At 35.9% G+C, this 20,891-nt stretch overlaps 1 long non-coding RNA gene across 1 annotated transcript in view; it reads left to right on the plus strand.

Annotated features, from left to right (window-relative positions):
• The first annotated feature begins 4,015 nt into the window (after positions 1–4,015).
• The window catches only part of LOC309628373, a 351,833-nt gene continuing 334,957 nt past the window's right edge, over positions 4,016–20,891 (plus strand). The window contains exon 1 of the long non-coding RNA XR_014244463.1: positions 4,016–17,048. This is a non-coding gene — a long non-coding RNA (uncharacterized lncRNA). The remainder of the gene's footprint in view (positions 17,049–20,891) is intronic.

The following is a 20,891-nucleotide window of genomic DNA, read 5'->3' on the forward strand; positions in this document are numbered from 1 at the left end:
CTAACACAACATTGTAAAGCAACTATACTCCAATAAAAATTAATTTTAAAAAAAACACCAAAAAACACATAACATTGAATGAAAGAAACCATACAGAAAAGAGTGCATATTAGGTGATTCATTAGTGTAAAGTTCAAGGCCATGTATAACTAATCCATGATGCAAGACATGTTTCCCCTGGAGGAAGGTAGTGACTTGGCCAGGGTGGAGGGGCTTTGAAGGGAGTTTCTGGGTATATATAGTGATATGTTTCTTGATCCTGGTGCCGTTCACAAGTTTGGTTCATTTCTGGCAATTCATCCATCTGCACACATGTAGGGTTGGTGTACTTTTCTCTCTTATGCTATCCTTCAATAAAAATTGTTTTTAACTTTATGGTGATTTCATTCAATTAAGAGTATTTTCTAAGTTTACTAACTAAGAAATAATGTGTGATTATTTGGATGGAAAAGTTTGTGTATTTCCACTGTGCATCAGATTTTACTTTTACTTTCTCTGAGACAAACTCACATATTTAGTATGGTACAGAGGAGTTATTGATGCAAATGCTTATGCCTGACAAAGCCTCCCCCATCACTCATTTCTTTTTTTGACTATTTTATTATATAGTAAATATTTGATTTTAAGTAAGAAAATGATACGTTCAAGATGGAAAGAATAACACTTTTTATAGCTTCTCTTTTCTGAGAAACCAGATGTCAGGCAGAATAAATTAAATAAAACTAAAATTATATTTATGGGTGGGGAGAATCTTAATTCCACTGTGATTATTGACTACATATTTGAATGCCCCCCTTTCTAAAGTATATATCATTACATTTAAATTACTTACATACTTTTAGAACCCACAAATGACATAAGCTGCACTGAGAAATATTTTTAAAGTAAATTGTGTGAGAGTATATTCCTTGGTTCATAATACATTAAAAAAATGAGTCTTTTCTCTTTGAACCAAGGAAGCTATCTTTCAATCAAATGTACATAAAATAAATCTCCATCACCACAAAGGGGTTCCCTTGAGCCCTCTCATGGTTAATTCCCTCCCCACACCCCAAAACCCTGGTAACTAACTACTTATCTGCTTCCTATTACTACAGTAATGCCTTTTCCAAAATGTCATTAAGTGAAATCATAGAGTATGTAGTCTTCTGTGTCTGGCTTTTTTCACTGAGCTTAATATGTTTGAGATTCATACGGGTTGTTAAATGTATCCATGGTTTATTCCTTTTTATTGCTGAGCAGTGTTCCATTATATGGATTATCACGTTTGTTTATCCATTCACCAGTGGATAGACATTTGGGTATTATCCAGTTTGGAACTATTACGAATAGATAAATAAAGCTTCCATGAACATTTACATATAAGTGTATGTGTGGACAAGTATTTTCATATCACTTAAGTAAATACCTAGGAGTGAGCTTGTTGGGTCATACAGTAAATGTATTTTTAACTTTATAGGACGCTGCCTAAATGTACTGCAAAGTGACTATGCTATTTTGCATTCCTATCAGCAACGTATGAGAGTTCCAATTTCCTCACATAGCTGCTAAAACTTGGAATTGCCAGGCTCTTTAATTTTGTCATTTTAGTGCATGTATGGAATTCTCATTACGGTTTAAATTTGTACGGCTAATACTATTAGCATCTATTCATGTGTTTGTTTCCACTTCAGTGTCTTCTTTGATAAAGTGTCTGTTCAAATCTCTTACCCAGTTTTTAAATTGGGCTTTTGACTTCTTGTTATTGGGTTGTAAAGTTGTTTATATATTCTGATAAAAGACATAAGTCTTCTATCAGATATATGTGTTGCAAATAAATTTTTTTTTCCTAGGCTGTAGTTTGACTTTTAATTTTCTTGACCTTGTCTTGACGTTTTCCCTTCTGGTATCATGCTCCTTCATTCATTCATTCATTGCTCATTCAGCAAATGTGCATTTCGTACCTATTATGCATCACAGTACAATCAAAATTTTTTTAAAAAAAGCTTTCTCCTTTTCCATGGGAAAATGACCCTGGGTTAACCATCTCACACTGTTTTCCTGGAAATGTGAAATGTCAGCTATGTCACTAGTCAACACAATTTATGGCAAAAATGATGCCTGGTTGGAAACAATATTAGCACGGGAGGACAGGAGTGGATTACAGACACCTGGTGGAAAGCCACAGCTTCGGGGCTTCCCTGAGGGCACTGCTCCGGAATGGGCATACTTTTTCTGAGCAGAGATTGCAAGGACGTGAGGTAGCAGTTTAGGTGGATATCTGTGGGAGAACTTTCCAGGCACAGAAAATAGCAAGGGCACTGGTCCTTAGCAGAAGTGTGCTTAGCGTGTGCGAGAAACAGCAAGGAGCTGGTGTGGCAGAGAAGAGATGGAGCTGGGAGGCCGTCAAGCTCTGGGAGGGCAGATCTTATTTATAGGGCTTTGTAAGCCAGCTGAGTCCAAAGGAGGCATCGCAGGTTCTGAGAGGGGGCGGGACCAGGCTGCTGTATGGAGAACAGACGTGAGACCCAGGGTGGAGGTGGGCGAACCAGTGAAGCTACTGCACTGATCACATGAAAGGCAGTGTGGGAGCCACTAGGACACTGCCCTCCAAGGGGTGAAAAGTGGTCAGAATCCAGGTGTGTTTTGAAGACTGGGTTTTGTTTCCAGATTAACTTTTTCTTATGAGGAAAAAGAAAAATGAGTCAAGGTTGATTGTAAGGCTTGTGATTTAAGCATCCAGAAGGGTATGTTGCCACCAATTAAAACGGGGAAAATCAGAAGAGGAATTTTGGAAGGAAAATTAAGAGTCCCTGTTGCACATTTTAAAATGCCCATTAGACGTCTAACGAGAGATGCTGTACAGATGGTCAGATGGAAGAGATTCTGGAAAGTCTGAGAATAAAGGTATAAATTTCACAGTCATCAGGATATGGGTGGTATTTGAAACCAAAGCAGTCCAAGATCTGGGCCCAGATACTTATTAATTGTTAATTTAATCGAGCACAAAAATTTCAATGGATTTACACATTTTTCAGGTTTTAATTCTGCTTGAGAATTTCATAATTTTTCAGAAAAGCGGTATAAGCACAAACAGGCCTATAAAAATATGTGTAGAGCACACAGTCTTTGCTTTGCATGTGTGTTACTAAGAAAAAGACGACTCCAAAAATGCAGTGCTCCCATCAGGACGGGGACCTTAGAAATACTTTTTTCTCAATTTGCTTCAAAGGAAAAAAAAAAAGCCTTCATTCTAGAATGCTTACATTCATGGCAGGATATGGTTCACATAAAAGTGGACTGTTATTCAACATGAAACATTCTAGACAACTTAATTTTTATTGTCTCCAACACCTGTTGTTAGGAAAGAGAAAATAAAATGTGCATAAATGTCACATGTGCAGGGTCACCGTGACCAGTGACTTGATTTACATTCTCTATGAAAACAATCAGAGCAAAGACTGCTTAGAGCCAACATATCTAGACTCAAGCATCAAAAGGTAAAAGTTGCCAGGCTACAAAAAGAGAGAGCTTCCAGCTCTGCCTGGGAGATAGGAACCGAGGGTCCAGAAGAGCAAAAAGTCTTACTTTTCATTGTATCCCCTTGCGCTTATCCTGCCTAGGTTTCTTTTTTAAGGAAATACAGTGTTTGATAAAGTATAAATCAACTTCAGTTAATTAAATCAAAATGAAGCCTAAGATGTTAATGGAACTGGAGGTACTGATGTCATCAGCTCCTATGGAGCCAAAAAGTCCCGATGGCTTCTATCACCATTAAGTTTATGGCTTTAGGTTCTATCAACCGTATAAACGTTTCCTTTTTCCCCTTTCTTTGGCCCCCGCAAAACAACTTTTAACTTCAGTGCTTTAGATGCAGTCCATTTGTTTTCTTTTCCTCTTTTCTATTAGCCCCTGCAAGACAAGCTTCTAAGTGGATTGAGAATTCTAGCTAGATTGACAACCTTAAGGAACATAAACATTTGAGAGATTAGGATTTCTTACCATATGTAGCTCAAAAAATAAATGACACGAATCCATGGTACAAGGAGCCCAAGGTACCCAGGGTGACTGAAAGTTAAAATGTCGGGGGGTGGAGTCCCCCGGAACCCCACGGTGTTCAACGGTCAACTGTATTTTTTAAATGAAACAAAACATGCATGTGTGGGGAAAACTATCTGGCTTCCTTCTATGTCTCCAGATTATTCTTTGGGGGACCCTTTGCAACATGCTTTAAGCACCTACTCAACCCAGCACACAGACCAGTGCGGTTCTAACTGATACATCACGGAGTTATCTGCATGTTATTAATGTCTCTCTCCTTTCTGCATCTTTTCCCTTTGCCTCTTCTCTAGTATTCTGTACACATCTGTACACATGTGTATTCTGTACATACACTCATGCGCCCAACCCTAGATAATAATTTGTGAGGAGGCTAACGGACAATTCGCATCACCTTGCTGTGTGACAACGACAATCTGACAAGCAAAAAGTACGGCACAGGGCATTGGAAGGTAAGGAAACGATTTCACCGTGAGTGTAATATAACAGATAAGCCAGCTTATCTCCATAAAAGATTAGTTCAAATACTGAGTGATGATGTGTTTGAATTCATTTAGGGATCCTGCTGACGTCGGGGGATATTCATCATCCCCAAGTGATGACGAGCTATCTTGCTTCTCCTCCCCTGGGCTAGAACACCAAACATCTTGCCGTTAGATTCCCTTTGTTTCTTCAACTTTTCAAGCTAATTATTTTAGAGTATCCTTGCTCACATCCTGTGTCTTTTGTCTGTAGAATCTTTTTGCTTCCTTCTGCTAAAATTGGATAATATGGGGTCTGCAGATGGAGATGCCACAGCAACCTGTGACACTGCTACTTGGCTTTGCTGTTCTCTTCTAAGTATCCCACCCCACCCCTCTCCTGTCCCAGACGTTTGTGTTTAGATGTGTGATGGGAAGGGACTTTTTTAATTTTTAAGCTTATAAAATCTTTGTGACAGCCTGTTTCTCTGAGTCAGAATGAAACTGGGACCTGGTGTGACTCCCATGTCATCGGGCTTTCATGAGACAAAATCTTTTGGTCTTCCCACTGAAGAGTCTATATATTTCTTTAAGTTACTCAGGGACTCAGAGTCACAGCTACATATTCACTGGATTCTGGTTGTCATAATAGAAAATATCTTTGATTCTTTTCTGCCATTTCTTGGCCAGTTTCGTGAAGCACCCAGAATATGAGCACCACCCAAGCTCTTTTGCCACCTCTGAAATCACTTGTTATTCTCCAAAATGCAAAGGGATTTTTTTTTACTTTCTGGAAAACATATATCTGGGTAAAGCTTTTAAAACTGGATATTTTAGAACTGGATATTTTGTTAATTCAAAATCAAATTTGGTCTCCATCTTGTGGTGTCATAGCTAAAAAATCCAAGATCACAAGATCTCTTCCTAGAAATTTTACAGGTTTAGCTTTCATATTTAGGTCTATAACTCATTTTGAGCTAACGTCTGTATACTGTACCAGGTATGAATCAAAGTTCATTCATCTGCACATAGACGTCCCATTGTTCCAACACCATTTGTTGAAAAGACTATTTTTTTCTCCATTGAATTTCCCTTGTTACCTTTGTCAACCCTCAAATAACTATTATATGTGAGTCCATTTCTGGACTCTTTATTAAGTTCCATTGATAGGTCTATTTCACACCATGACTACAGTGTCTTGATTCCTATAGATTTATAAGAGTTTTAAAGTCAGGTAGTTTATGTCTTTCAACTTTATTATTCTTTCCAACATGGTTTGATCTATTCTCTTCCTTTACATTTCAATATGAATTTTAGAATCAACCTGTCAATTTCTACAAAAAATGTCTCCTGGGGTTTTGATTGAAACTGCCTTGGATCTCTTGATCATTTGGCGGGTGGGGGAAATTACATCTTAACAATATTGAATCTCTGATCCATGAACATGGTAAATCTCCCCATTTATTCAGGTCTGTCAATTTTCATCAGCAGTGTTTTGTATTTGTAATAACAGTACAGTACCTGGAACCCAATAGTAATTTTGTCATCTTTTGTTGAACTGAATGGAAATAAACCTATAATGAGAGAAATCAAGCCTTATCTTCAACTTTTAATAAAAATATACAGTGTATAATAGCCCTGCAAAAATTATCCTAATTATCAATACACGTTAACAAGAATGCCATTTAGAATGTTATACAACTTCGTACTGATTAGATAACATCTGCTTAGACAAGCTTGGTAAATTCTCAAATCAATCTTGGTGTAGTTGCTAAATAGGTTAATATTTTAAATTCCCTTTTGACCCTGTTCCATTTCCCTTCTTAACTTCTCTTTCCCTGGAGGGGCTGGTATAAAGTTAGCCTTTCTTTATGTAAATCTCACTATTAATTCTCCTTTTGTGTATTCTGACAACCAATAACCACACTCTCACCCATTCTGACAACCAATAACCACACTCTCACCCCTCTGCTCCCGCTTCATGAATAAATGACTCCGTAACTATTACCAGACCATCCTACTCAGCGTGCCACAACGTTCACGAAGCATAGAACTGAACTGATTTCTCCCATGCTGCAATTCGCATTCAGTACCTGGAACAAACATTATAGGTCCTTGTTTCCCTTCTCTTACTCCACAATTATACATGAAGCAGGTTTATACATATTTTAACTGATGCAGACCATCGTGCTTTTCTTTCTTAAATAAATTCCATCTTGAAATGGATCACTGATTTCTTTCTTTCATCTGAATAGAAATTATACCATATAACTTTAAATTTTTATTTTTTAGATGCCTTAGTTAGGGATAACAATATAATCTATAGGACCACATAATAAGAGAAATGGAAAAAAACAAACTTAAATCATTAAGTTATGGTACTACTACCTACTAGAAGGAAACAGAGGAATTTGAGAAAACTTATATAAAAAGGGTTTAATTTACTATAAAAACCTTAAGCTGTGAGTTCTGATTTAAAGATCAGAAGAAAAAAGGCTACCGGGTGGTTGTATGCCTCTTGTGACTTGCTGACGGGAGGAACTAAAGTTAGAATTGAAGTTTATATATAGCCCTGAAGAACAGATCATCTGAAATAGTTATTTTAAAGAAATATGCTGTAGTAGATTTTAACCAAGTTTTCGTAATAGAAAGTAGAAATAAACAGACCAGAATCTATTAAGCACATATTGAATGTTTGCTTTGAGTCTATTAAGTGGAAAACCAGCCTGATTTTATAGTTTCCTGTTTTTTGCATTTTAAAGATTTTGCCCTTAAATGTCGTTGTTTTCCTTCAGCTAGTTTGAGCTGTCTTGCTGGAGGGCTATTTTTATGAAATGGAACCTTGGACCAACAAGATAGGAATAGTCTTGGTTAGAGGAATTTACTCCCATCCAGGATGGGACACTTGTCATCTAGAGATAAAGGTAACATATTACAGGAGAGAAAGAAGAAATGTTTCAACACATCTGTTGAAATCTATTTGACAGTGGATAGAGTCGACTCTAAAATGACATCATTTTCTATAATCCAAGGAGGCATCTAGTTTATCTGGAAGCCAGTAGTTTTCACTCCTGATCATCAGTGTCTCCGAGATTCCAAAACCACCTCAGGGTCAAGGCTAAGTTGTTCACCTGCAGGGGTCAAGATTGGTCTTTATCAACTAATCAACCAACTCAGGGAGGATGAGAAGATAATGCAATAGTTTATGTATCCTAAAAACGATGAGTAAATTATAGTTTTCCATGTTAAGGAAAAATTAAAACAGGGCACGATTTCTCAGGGCACGATCCACAAGTGTCTTCAACAGAAGTATCTGAGGGAACTCTAGAATCTACTTTTGTATCAAGCTCCCCAACTAACTGTCATGCACATTAAAATTTGAGGATCATTGTTCTGAAGTTTCTCACTTGAACCACTAGCAAATAGGAAAAGTACACGATGCTTCTTGTAGAGTATACACAGTACACAAGAAACAAGAAAGGAGTTAAAGGAGGAGAAGTCTGTGTGGGCTGCTATCAGAAGATATCAATGAAAATACAGAACTTAGGCTGAAACTTCAGAGAGAAGAAGAAGATGCTTCTTTTAGATTTTAGAAGCAGAATGATACAAGGCAAAGAGAGGCATGTGTAAGCCTGCAACGTGAAAAGTCTGAAAAGAGAATGGCCAGAATCTTATATGGCACATAGTCTGGGTGATAGGCGAGGTAAAATCATATAGATCATGTATGGCTTGAGGTAGTATTCATCTTCTTAAATATGATGATAATTTGATTAAAAAAAACAGGTAAGGAATTAGATCTAGCAACGGTATAAATAATTATTTATATATATGTGAATAGTAATGGGAAAAAAAAACAGAGGTAAGGAGTTTGGCTAAGTAACTTCTTTAGAAAAGATGCACTGAAGGGAAGAGAGAGGTCCAGGCTTGGTGTGTGACAGGTCATCTCAGTGTCCTGCTACAGAGATGGAATAAGTGTGAGAGAATGTATTCTGTCTCCAGTGATTATTCCTTATACCACAGAGTATAGCCAAGAACTGACTGTTTTTTTTTTTTCATTTCAGTGGAAAAAAACATAAAAACAGAACAAAATCTAAAGGGTCAATTTGTTTTATTATCCTTAATAAATAACTCCAAATATTTAGTAGCCAAAAGATTTCACAAACATTATTTTTCCAATAAACAAATCAGATTTGAGAAGAGCCTTTGCTGTTAAAGATGGAACCCAATTAAGACAGTAAAGATACCAATTTTCCCATCACTGCCATCTCACTGCCTATTAATGCACATTTTGAGTCATTGAATTGGCACATAACACATAAAATAAAGATTAAGTCACTCTTTAGTAATCCAGATGTTAAAAATAAACACATTCTGAGAGATTTCCTTTTCTGCATTACATGCCAGTCTAAAGGACTTCTTGGCTTCATAAAATTGAGTCTGTCATCTATCTTTTCTTTTAAAGACCCTATGCAAATTCACTCTATTGTCAATGCAGAAAAAACTCTTGCTATATTACATTTTTAGGACCTGATGTTGCATACGTTTTGGAAACTTTTCGCCTGAAAAGGAATTCTAAGACCAAAACACTTAGAAAATGTCGAGAAATACCATGGAAAATCATTTTAATGACTTGAGGCCACGTTGGCAGGGGAAAGCAATCAATCTAAAGGGAAATCTATGCAAGGAAATGGATGAGACTGTTTCTGGTAATGTGTGTGTGAAGGAACACCACTTATCTGTAAGGTTTTTCTGACCCAATACTAGCATTATGCATGTAGCATGTGATGTCGACGCCTCTCCCCTCAGCCCCCATGAGTGCACCTGAAGCTGAGGTCCACACACCTGGGAAGCTAACTTCCTACCTCAAGGGTCTGTCTCTCTTCTATGTTTGAGGTTGATTTTTGACCGTTACAGGACCAGGAAGTACTGGAGGCCTGAAGAGTTAAGATCACAAGGACCACCTTCAAACAACAGGGGATGAGATTTGGTGGGTAAATGTGCCAAACTTCCTATCCTCCAAAGGGACAGGCCAGGGGTGTTCCATATAGTTTCTGAAAGCATTTCCCACAAGGCTGAACCCCAACTGCACACAGCAATAGCCTGCTCATTACACAGACTCTTTTGGCGTTTCTTCTTTCTCTCTCCCTCTTTCCCACTTCATTGGCTTGGATCTCCCCCAAAGGTTCATTTCTTGGGGGAAATCAAACTAAGCAATGTACTAATACAAAATGAGAGATGAGTCTAGAAGGTGTCTCCAAGAAACCCCACTGCTACACAGAATTAAATTAAATCAGATCTCCAAGGGTATCCAACACATAAGGCGTAATTTATTTCAACACTTCTTTAACATTCATAGGCTATATTAATAATTTAGGAAATTAAATTTTCATGTTTATTACGCATTTCCAAAAATTTATTAGTGGTCCTTAGGCATATATTTTGTAAGTATTATAGTCATCAGACAGGACCTGGGTGTCAGCCCCTAATGAATATGGTCTGGAATGTATTGGGAAAACTGCTTACCATTTTTAATAGCTAAATTGTCCATGCACAAACACGTCAACAATAGCATGTTTAAAGGGCTTGACAAAAATCTTGCTAAATGGGGAATTAGCTGGTTGAAGAGACATGCTGATGAGATAACTAGGGCTTAGAGTACAAAAGTTAAGAAGATGAAAGGGAATGTAGAGAGATCTATCTTCTTAGTTTCTTTAAGATTCTGTGTATGCTTCCTCGGTGCAAAAGCACTCAGGGTTAGGAGCTCTCTTTTTTCCCATCTTTACTTGATCTCTCTTCTAGGTCCACTGACCTAGTCTCTGAGTCAATTTTTTTCCGTCAGAGCAGGTATTAGAAATGGAAACACTAACAGGATAGTTGTGAAGGCAGAAAGTTATCGAACACTGGTCTGCTCAAACCACCCTCATTCCCTCCTCTTTCCTACCTCCAAATTTCCACCTTTCAAGCAACCTTTTCCCAACTTTTATTTATTTTTTATTAATTTTAATTGGAGTATAGTTGCTTTACAATGTTGTGTTAGTTTCTGCTGTACAGCAAAGTGAATCAGTTATATGTATACATATATCCTCTCTTTTTTAGATTCTTTTCCCGTATAGGTCATTACACAGTATTGAGTCAAGTTCCCTGTGCTATTCAGCAGGTTCTCATTAGTTATCTATTTTATACATAGTAGAGTGTATATGTCAATCCCAATATCCTAATTTATCCCACCACCCCCCTTCCCCCCTTGGTAACTATAAGTTTGTTCTCTGCGTCTGTGACCCAATTTCTGCTTTGCCAGTGAGTTCATCTGTACCATTTTTCTAGATACCACATCTAAGCTATATTATACGGTATTTGTTTTTCTCTTGAAACTGTTCTGGTATTGGGAAAGTGGCATTTCACATAAGCAACAAGCTGCTGAAGACTTGGCATATTTCAAAACTTTGATAATCCAAACCTAGTTTTTCCAAATTGAGAATTGGGGGGTGGGGGTGGATAATATCTACCTAAAATGAATAATTTACAACAAATGTGCTTTTTTGGTTTTTTTGCTTTAATGTTTCCTTTTAATTTAGCAATATTACCTCTAATATTTTTGTAGAGGTCTCCAAAAATATGCCTAACATATAATGATAATTATGAGGAATTCTTCATAGTATTTCATCACTTCTAACTTACTTTCCAAAGTTACTGATTTTAAAGCTTGTTTTTCAGCACTAAAAGAAGTACCACCACTTAAACAGTATTTGGATACCTTTTCATGTCATCTAAAAATATTTTCAATCGTGATAACAGTGAATGGTAAAATAACAGCAAAGAGATCACCACAACCCCTCAAACAAGTCCCCATTCCATGAACAATAGCTGGGTCCCCAAGACGCTGACCTAGGGATGGACATTTCTATTTATCAGCTGAAGTGGTGCCATGTGACAATAGTGTAAACAGTTTGCAAGTCACTTGCCAGACCAGCCTTGAAATATTCTTTGTTTTTATGTGCTATACATAATACACATTATTTCACATTTTTCAAAAAGAGAGATTGCACTAATATTTTATGTTACTTGGTTGACAATTCCCATAAAATAAGATAGACATTGTGTTTAAACGAACTTTTCAGAAAAATCCTAAGTCACAAAATTGTCTGGGTTCAAGATTGATGGTAAATAAAAAGTTGGTCTCTAGTAATAAAACAATCCAAAATTTTTTATGAGTCTTATGACCACTAAGCATGAATTCTGATCTACAATATTAACATCATAAGAACATATAAGAAACAAAGTAAATAAATGAGAAGTTTAAAAAAAGTCATCTGGATAACCTGCACATAGGTACAGTTGGAATTCTGTTCCTGCTGGATTTGCCAGGAAGTTCTTTGTTGGAGATAATAGTGCTCAGTAAAAAAGAGTAAGTAAATAAGGAGAATAAGGAAAAGCAATTGCCTAATCACTTCTGGAGTCCTGGCAATAAGTATAATGAGATGTAAAAATATGTGAGTATTCTGTTATAATCATAACTTTAACTAAACAAAAAACATACTTTACTGGTACTAAAATTTCCTCCAAGTCAATAAATTTTATATGTTTATCTTAGATGTAAGCTATAATATTTTAGCAAGAAATCAACTTTATTCCCACATCTCTGTAGCCCAGCATGGCCTTTGAAATTTTGATAAATAATTTGGCAAAGGTAAAAGTAAATTTGGCTTCCATTGTAGTCGTATCAATTTTCTGAACAAAAAAAAATTATTCAGGAAATATTTTGACTCTACAAAGGATACATTTCTCTATAATTATAGCCTCTTATCTTGCTTGGCTGAGCAAAGGTAAGAAAGAAACTGCTCTGCATGTATAAAGATAAGCTAAGTACACAGAAAATAAGAAGGTATGCTGGATATTAATAGAAAAGCTGGATATGAAAAACTATTCTCCATTTAGTTAACTATGCTATGAAATAATAAAATGATTACAAATTGGAGAAATTGACTTTGCAGGCATCTTTGGTATTGCCTATTTAAAAAGCATCACTTACTCTTTTTCCATTTAGATTTTAAGTGAAATGAACTAACATTAGAAATCCTTGGACTTTGAAAACCAACCTTTTATATTTTTTTTTATACAGCAGGTTCTTATTAGTTATCCATTTTATACTATTAGTGTATATGTCAATCCCAATCTCCCAATTCATCACACCAGCACCATCACACCGTCAGTCAAGTCCAGGAAGCACAGAGAGTCCCATACAGGAAAAATCCAAGGAGAAACATGCCAAGACACATTAATCAAACTATCAAAAATTAAATACAAAGAAAAAATATTAAAAGCAGCAAGGGAAAGGCAACAAATAACATACAAGGGAATCCCCATAAGGTTAACAGCTGATTTCTCAGCAGAAACTCTGCAAGCCAGAAGGTTGTGGCAGACATATTTAAAGTGATGAAATGGAAAAACCTACAATCAAGATTACTCTACCCAGCATGATCTCACTCAGATTTGACGGAGAAATTAAAACCTTTACAGACAAGCAAAAGCTAAGAGAATTCAGCACCACCAAACCAGCTTTACAACAAATGCTAAAAGAACTTCTCTAGGCAGGAAACACAAGAGGAGGAAAAGCCCTACAATAATAAACCTAAAACAATTAAGAAAACGATAATAGGAACATACATATCGATAATTACCTTAAATGTAAATGGATTAGATGCTCCAACCAAAAGACACAGGCTGGCTTAGTGGAGACAAAAACAAAACCCATATATATGCTGTCTACAAGAGACCCACTTCAGACTTAGGGACACATACAAACTGAAAGTGAGGGGATGGAAAACGATACTCCATGAAAATGGAAATCAAAAGAAAGCTGGAGTAGCAATTCTCATATCAGACAAAATAGACCTTAAAATAAAGACTACTACAAGAGACAAAGAGGGACACTACATAATGATCAAGGGATCAATCCAAGAAGACGATATAACAATTGTAAATATTTATGCACCCAACAAAGGAGCACCTCAATACATAAGGCAATGCTAACAGCCATAAAAGGGGAAATCGACAGTAACGCAATCATAGTAGGGGACTTTAACACCCCATTTTCACCAATGGACAGCTCATCCAAAATGAAAATAAATAAGGAAACACAAGCTTTAAATGACACTTTAAACAAGATGGACTTAATTGATATTTATAGGACATTCCATCCAAAAACAACAGAATACACTTTCTTCTCAAGTGCTCATGGAACATTCTCCAGGATAGATCATATCTTGGGTCACAAATCAAGCTTTGGTAAAGTTAAGAAAATTGAAATCATATCAAGTATCTTTTTCGACCACAATGCTATGAGACTAGGTATCAATTACAGGATAAAAACTGTAAAAAATACAAACACATGGAGGCTAATCAATACACTACTTAATAACCAAAGGATCACTGAAGAAATCAAACAGGAAATCAGAAAATACCTAGGAACAAATGACAATGAAAACACAACAAACTAAACCTATGGGATGCAGCAAAAGTGGTTCTAAGAGGGAAGTTTATAGCAATACAATCCTACCTCAAGAAACAAGAAACATCTCAAATAAACAACCTAACCTTAAACCTAAAGCAATTAGAGAAAGAAGAACAAAAAATCCCCCAAAGTCAGCAGAAGGAAAGAAGTCATAAAGATCAGAGCAGAAATAAATGAAAAAGAAATGACGAAAATGATAGCAAAGATCAATAAAACTAAAAGCTGGTTCTGTGAGAAGATAAACAAAATTGACAAACCATTAGCCAGACTCATCAAGAAAAAAGGGAGAAGACTCAAATCAATAGAATTAGAAATGAAAAAGGAGAAGGAACAACTGACGCTGCACAAATACAAAGGAAAATAAGAGGCTACTACAAGCAACTATGTGCCAATAAAATGGACAACCTGGAAGAAATGGACAAATTCTTAGAAAAGCACAACTTTCCGAGACTGAACCAGGAAGAAAGAGAAAATATAAAGAGACCAATCACAAGCACTGAAATTGAAACTGTGATTAAAAATCTTCCAACACACAAAAACCCAGGACCAGGTGGTTTCACAGGCAAATTCTATCAAACATTTAGAGAAGAGCTAACACCTATTCTTCTCAACCTCTTCCAAAATATAGCAAAGGGAGGAGCACTCCCAAACTCATTCTACGAGGCCACCATCACCCTGACACAAAACCAGACAAAGATATCACAAAAAAAGAAAACTACAGGCCAATATCACTGATGAACATAGATGCAAAAATCCTCAACAAAATACTAGCAAACACAATCCAACAGCACACTAAAAGGATCATACACCGTGATCTAGTGGGGTTTATCCCAGGAATGCAAAGATTCTTCAATATACGGAAATCAATCCATGTGATACACCATATTAATTAATTAGAAGGATGAAGACCATATGATCATCTCAATAGATGCAGAGAAAGATTTCAACAAAATTCAACACCCAGTTATGATAAAAAAAAAAACCCTCCAGAAAGTAGGCATAGAGGGAACTTACCTCAACATAATAAAGGCCATATATGACAAACCCACAGCCAACATTGTTCGCAATGGTGAAAAACTCAAACCATTTCCACTAAGATCAGGAAGAGGACAAGGTTGCCCACTCTCACCACTATTATTCAACATAGTTTTGGAAGTTTTAGCCACAGCAATCAGAGAAGAAAAAGAAAAACAGGAATCCAAATCGGAAAAGAAGAAGTAAAACTGTCACTGTTTGCAGATGACATGATATTATACATAGAGAATCATAAAGATGCTACCAGAAAACTACTAGAGCTAATCAATGAATTTGGTAACATAGCAGGATATAAAATTAATGCGCAGAAATCTCTGGCATTACTATACACTAATTATGAAAAATCTGAAAGAGAAATTAAGGAAACACTCCCATTTACCATTGCAACAAAAAGAATAAAATACCTAGGAATAAACCTATCTAAGGACACAAAAGACCTATATGCAGAAAACTATAGAACACTGATGAAAGAAAGTAAAGATGATACAAACAGATGGAGAGATATACCATGTTCTTGGACTGGAAGAATCAACATTGTGAAAATGACTATACTACCCAAAGCAATCTACAGATTCGATGCAATCTCTATCAAACTACCACTGGCATTTTCACAGAACTAGAACAAAAAATTTCACAATTTGTATGAAAACAAAAAAGACCCTGAATGGCCAAGGCAGTCTTGAGAAAGAAAAATGGAGCTGGAGAAATCTGGCTCCCTGACCTCAGACTAAACTAAAAGGCTACAGTAATCAAGACAGTATGGTACTGGCACAAGAACAGAAATATAGATCAATGGAACAGGATAGAAAACCCAGAGATAAACCCACGCACATATGGTCACCTTATCTTTGATAAAGGAGGCAAGAATATACAATGGAAAAAGACAGCCTCTTCAATAAGTGGTGCTGGGAAAACTGGACAGCTACATGTAAAAGAATGAAATTAGAACACTCCCTAACACCATACACAGAAATAAACTCAAAATGGGTTAAAGACCTAAATGTAAGGCCAGATACTGTAAAACTCTTAGAGGAAAACACAGGCAGAACACTCTATGACATAAATCACAGCAAGATCTTTTTTGACCCAGCTCCTAGAGAAATGGAAATAAAAACAAAAATAAACAAATGGGACCTAATGAAACTTAAAAGCTTTTGCACAGCAAAGGAAACCATAAATAACACAAAAAGATAACCCTCAGAATGGGAGAAAATATTTGCAAATGAAGCAACTGACAAAGGATTAATCTCCAAAATATACAAGCAGCTCGTGAAGCTCAATATCAAAAAAACAAACAACCCAATCCAAAAATGGGCAGAAGACCTAAATAGACACTTCTCCAAAGAAGATATACAGTTTACCAACAAACATATGAAAGGATGCTCAACATCACTAATCATTAGAGAAATGCAAATCAAAACTACAATGAGGTATCACCTCACACGAGTCAGAATGGCCATCATCAAAAAATCTACAAACAATAAGTGCTGGAGAGGGTGTGGAGAAAAGGGAACCCTCTTGCACTGTTGGTGGGAATGTAAATTGATACAGCCACTATGGAGAACAGTATGGAGGTTCCTTAAAAATCTAAAAGGAATCCCAGCATACGACCCACCAATCCCACTACTGGGCATATACCCTGAGAAAACCATAATTCAAAATGAGACATGTACCACAATGTTCATTGCAGCAATGTTTACAATAGTCAGGACATGGAAGCAACCTAAGTGTCCATTGACAGATGAATGGATAAAGAAGATGTGGCACATATATACAATGGAATATTACTCAGCCATAAGAAGAAACAAAATTTGAGTTTTTTGTAGTGAGGTGGATGGACCTAGAGACTGTCATACAGAGTGAAGTCAGAAAGAGAAAAACAAATACCATATGCTAACACATATATATGGAATCTAAAAAAACAAAATGCTTCTGAAGAACTTAGAAGCAGGACAGGAATAAAGAACGTAGAGAATGGACTTGAAGATATCGGGTGGGGAAGGGTAAGCTGGGATGAAGTGAGAGAGTGTCATGGACACATATACACTACCAAATGTAAAATAGATAGCTAGTGGGAAGCAGCTGCATTGCACAGGGAGATCAGCTCGGTGCTTTGTGACCACCTGGAGGGGTGGGATAGGGAGGGTGGGAGGGAGACGCAAGAGGGAGAGGATATGGGGATATATGTATATGTGTAGCTGATTCAGTTTGTTATACAGCTGAAACTAACACACCAATGTAAAGCAATTATACTCCAATAAAGATGTTAAAAAATATATATATATATATGACCTTATAACACATAGAATATACTTTGTATGTATAAGCAAACTAGTGAGCTCTGAAGTCTCTCGTAATCACACTTTTCTTTAAATGGTTTTGTCTCCAACTTGCAATGCGTTTAGACTCATTCATTTTAGTGTATTTTTAATGCTTAAATAGTGCTTTTTTAATTTTTATTTTGTGAATATACATATACTTACACACTCTGAAGTTGAAAATTTATAACTAAATATAAATTTAACCAAACATAAATAAAATCTTATTTCCATCTCTCCCTTATTGACCTTCTTCCCCCCTACCATAGGCAGTACCATGTAAAAATTTACCATGTTAAATTTTTAGCAAATCCTTTCAGTATTTCTTTTTGCAGATAAACAAATATACACACACATGCACACTCTCCCCCTTTCCTACACAAAAGATGATATGTCTTAAAGGTGTCATTCTGCACCTTGCTTTATTCACTTAAGAATGTATCTTGGAATCCACACCACATTGCTGTGTAGAGGATTTTCCCCATTCTTTTACATGTCTACCTAGTATTCCATTGTGAGTTGTACTACACATTTGGGTTGTGTTTGTTTTTTCTCTACTATTATTACATATATATGCATTTGCATTTGTATATATTTACTTATAAATATGTAATTCTTTACTATATTACACATACATCACACATATTGTATATACAAATAACACTATAAATAATCTTTTGCTGACACCAGTTCTATTTATACTAATGTGTTCTTGGATTATATTCCTAGAAATTGGAATGTTGCATCAGAGAATAAATGAATATGTAATTTGGAAAAATACTGCCAAATTTCCTTTTATGGGGAACGTAACAATTTTGCATTCCCACCACACCATATGAGAGTGCCTAGTTCATCAAATCTTGCCAACAGAATGTACTGCCCAACATCTGAAATGTTGCCAACCTGATAAATGAGAAGTAGTATCTCGATATAGTTTTAATTTGCATTTCTTCTATTGTGAGTTTGAGGATCTTTAAATATCTTTAAAGATCATTAAACTCGACATATATACACTACCAAATGTAAAATAGATAGCTAGTGGGAAGCAGCCGCATAGCACAGGGAGATCAGCTCGGTGCTTTGTGACCACCTAGAGGGGTGGGATAGGGAGGGTGGGAGGGAGACACAAGAGTGAGGGGATATGGGAATATAGGTATATGTATAGCTGCTTCACTTTGTTATACAACAGAAACTAACACAACATTGTAAAGCAATTATACTCCAATACAGATGTTAAGGAAAAAAAAGATCATTAAACTCAATTTTTACTTCTTCTTGTGAACTGTCATATCATTTGCCCATTTTTATGTCTCTATTTGTCTTTCTCTTTCCTGTTTTTAGTACCTTCTTTAAATATTAGAAATACAAGATACAAATATTTTCTTCACAATGTGTGGTTTTTCTTTTATTTGTTTATGGTTATTTGCCATGCAATTGTTTCTAAGTAGTCAAATGTATCAATCCTTCCTTAAATGAGAGAGCCATGAAGTTTTAGCTGTTTTCCCAACAATGGTAATAAAGTTTGGATAATTCATTGTCTTACCCAGACACGATTGCAAACAATGAATAATGTCTCAAAAAATGAATATAATTAAAAAACAGTTTGTGACACTAATGATATCACTATTCTACCTAAAGATCAAATTGAGAGCACAGTTTTGACTTTATTAGTACTTTCATTCAGCCACATTTTATGATATTCTCATCTGCACCAACCCCCTCATTTTACTAAGGACATAACTGAGACTCAGAGAAGTGGGCTGGTTTACCAGCACTCCCCCACTGAATTAGGGGAGGGGGTTCTTGGGTTGGAACCAGCGTTCCTAATTCTTCCCATACTGGCTTAACTTAGGGCTTCTTGGTTTCTATATTCATAAATCACCATGATAAGTATAAAGAATTATGTTCTTTATACTTTACTTCTTAATGAACAAACCTGCCTTTTCATAACTTATTTCTTTTTTGGAAACCTAACCAGGAGTTATTTGGAGTTTTTCTTGCTTAATGGAGAAAAGGCCCAGGTGGGAACAGAAAGATGGCCTTTGTAGTCTCTTTGTTATACATCCTTCTTTCCACATGCTGTAAAGAAAAACTGTCAGGTAGATATCATTTTCCAGGTTTCTTACTCCAACTTTCCCAATACGGTAGGCTGTGTTTTCCTGCAATTTCTCTCTCTCTAAACTAGATATTTAAAAGTAATGAATTTTCCTTGCGAAAACTGCCTGAGTTAGTTTAAGTTTCTCATTTTGGTGGCTTTGTCTATAGGGCATCTGCATTCACAGTGAGGGAAAGTAAATCACTGATAGTAAGGTCTTTCTCACTGGAAAGTCTAAGGAAAGTAATCCAAAGCAAACCCAGTACCCACAAAATAATGTTCACAATATCCAAGAAGAAATACAAAATTACCTGATATACAAAGAACTAGGATAATTTGACCAATACTCAAGAAGAAGAAAAATAGCAATTAACGTGACTAATCCTGAGATAACCTAGATGTTGGGAACACAAGACAATAAATTTAAAACATAAAAAACTCATCACAGAAATAGAAAATATGAAAAGAACAAAAAAATTAAACCAGAAATAAACAGCACCTAAAATTTTAAAAATAAAAAGTGTTAGATGGGCTTAGTAACATAATTTAGTTAACAGAAGAAAAATATATTAAATTTAAAGAGAGATCAATAGAAAGGAAAGAAATTTTTAAAAAGTTAAAAACATGAACCTGGCATCAGGTGTATATAATAATATCAAAAGTATATGATGTATATAAATTTACAAGAAGCTCAATGAAATCCAAGCATAATAACTATGGAGAAAATCACACATAGACACATCATAGTCAAACTGCTGAAGACCAAAGATAACAAGAAAACTTTGAAGGCAGCCAGAAACAAAACAATCCATTAAATACTGGGAGAAAAGAAAGTTTTAGGCCAGGGATTACTCATCAGAAACCCTGGAGTCCAGAATATATTGGTACAATATTTAAAGTGAAAAATAAAATAAAAGTAATGAGTTTTCCTCTGTTCTACTAAAGTTGGCTCTTACCACACTGTTTAACCATATTATTATAACTTTTAATTCAGTCTAATCGCACAAATATTGCTTTCAATAATTAATATGAGCACTCTTTAGAATGTGTTAAAAACCGGAGAAGAGAAAAATTAATCAGTAAGAAGGAAGAATATTTATACTTTATCTTTAGCCGGCAATAAATTCAATCATCCATTTCCTACACACACACACACACACACACACACACACACATCCCTACTTCTTCTTGATGACTGTTTACACTCACTTCTATGATTCTCCTTTCTTTCTCTACTATATTTGTTCCAACTTCACTGTCTCTGATTTTACTTTTTATCATATTTTCTAATCCAAAATTGCCCAGATGGTTAAGAAACTCAAGATACCAAGTGCTCCATGGATTTCTTTACAAAGCAGTAAATATGCCATGTGTTTTAGTTAATAAAAAGAGCCAAAACTGCTTACCATGATCTTTTTTACTGCCTTGGTCAT

Source organism: Balaenoptera borealis (genome assembly GCF_965194805.1).
Source record: "Balaenoptera borealis genome assembly, chromosome: 4".
NCBI classification, from domain to species: domain Eukaryota; kingdom Metazoa; phylum Chordata; class Mammalia; order Artiodactyla; family Balaenopteridae; genus Balaenoptera; species Balaenoptera borealis.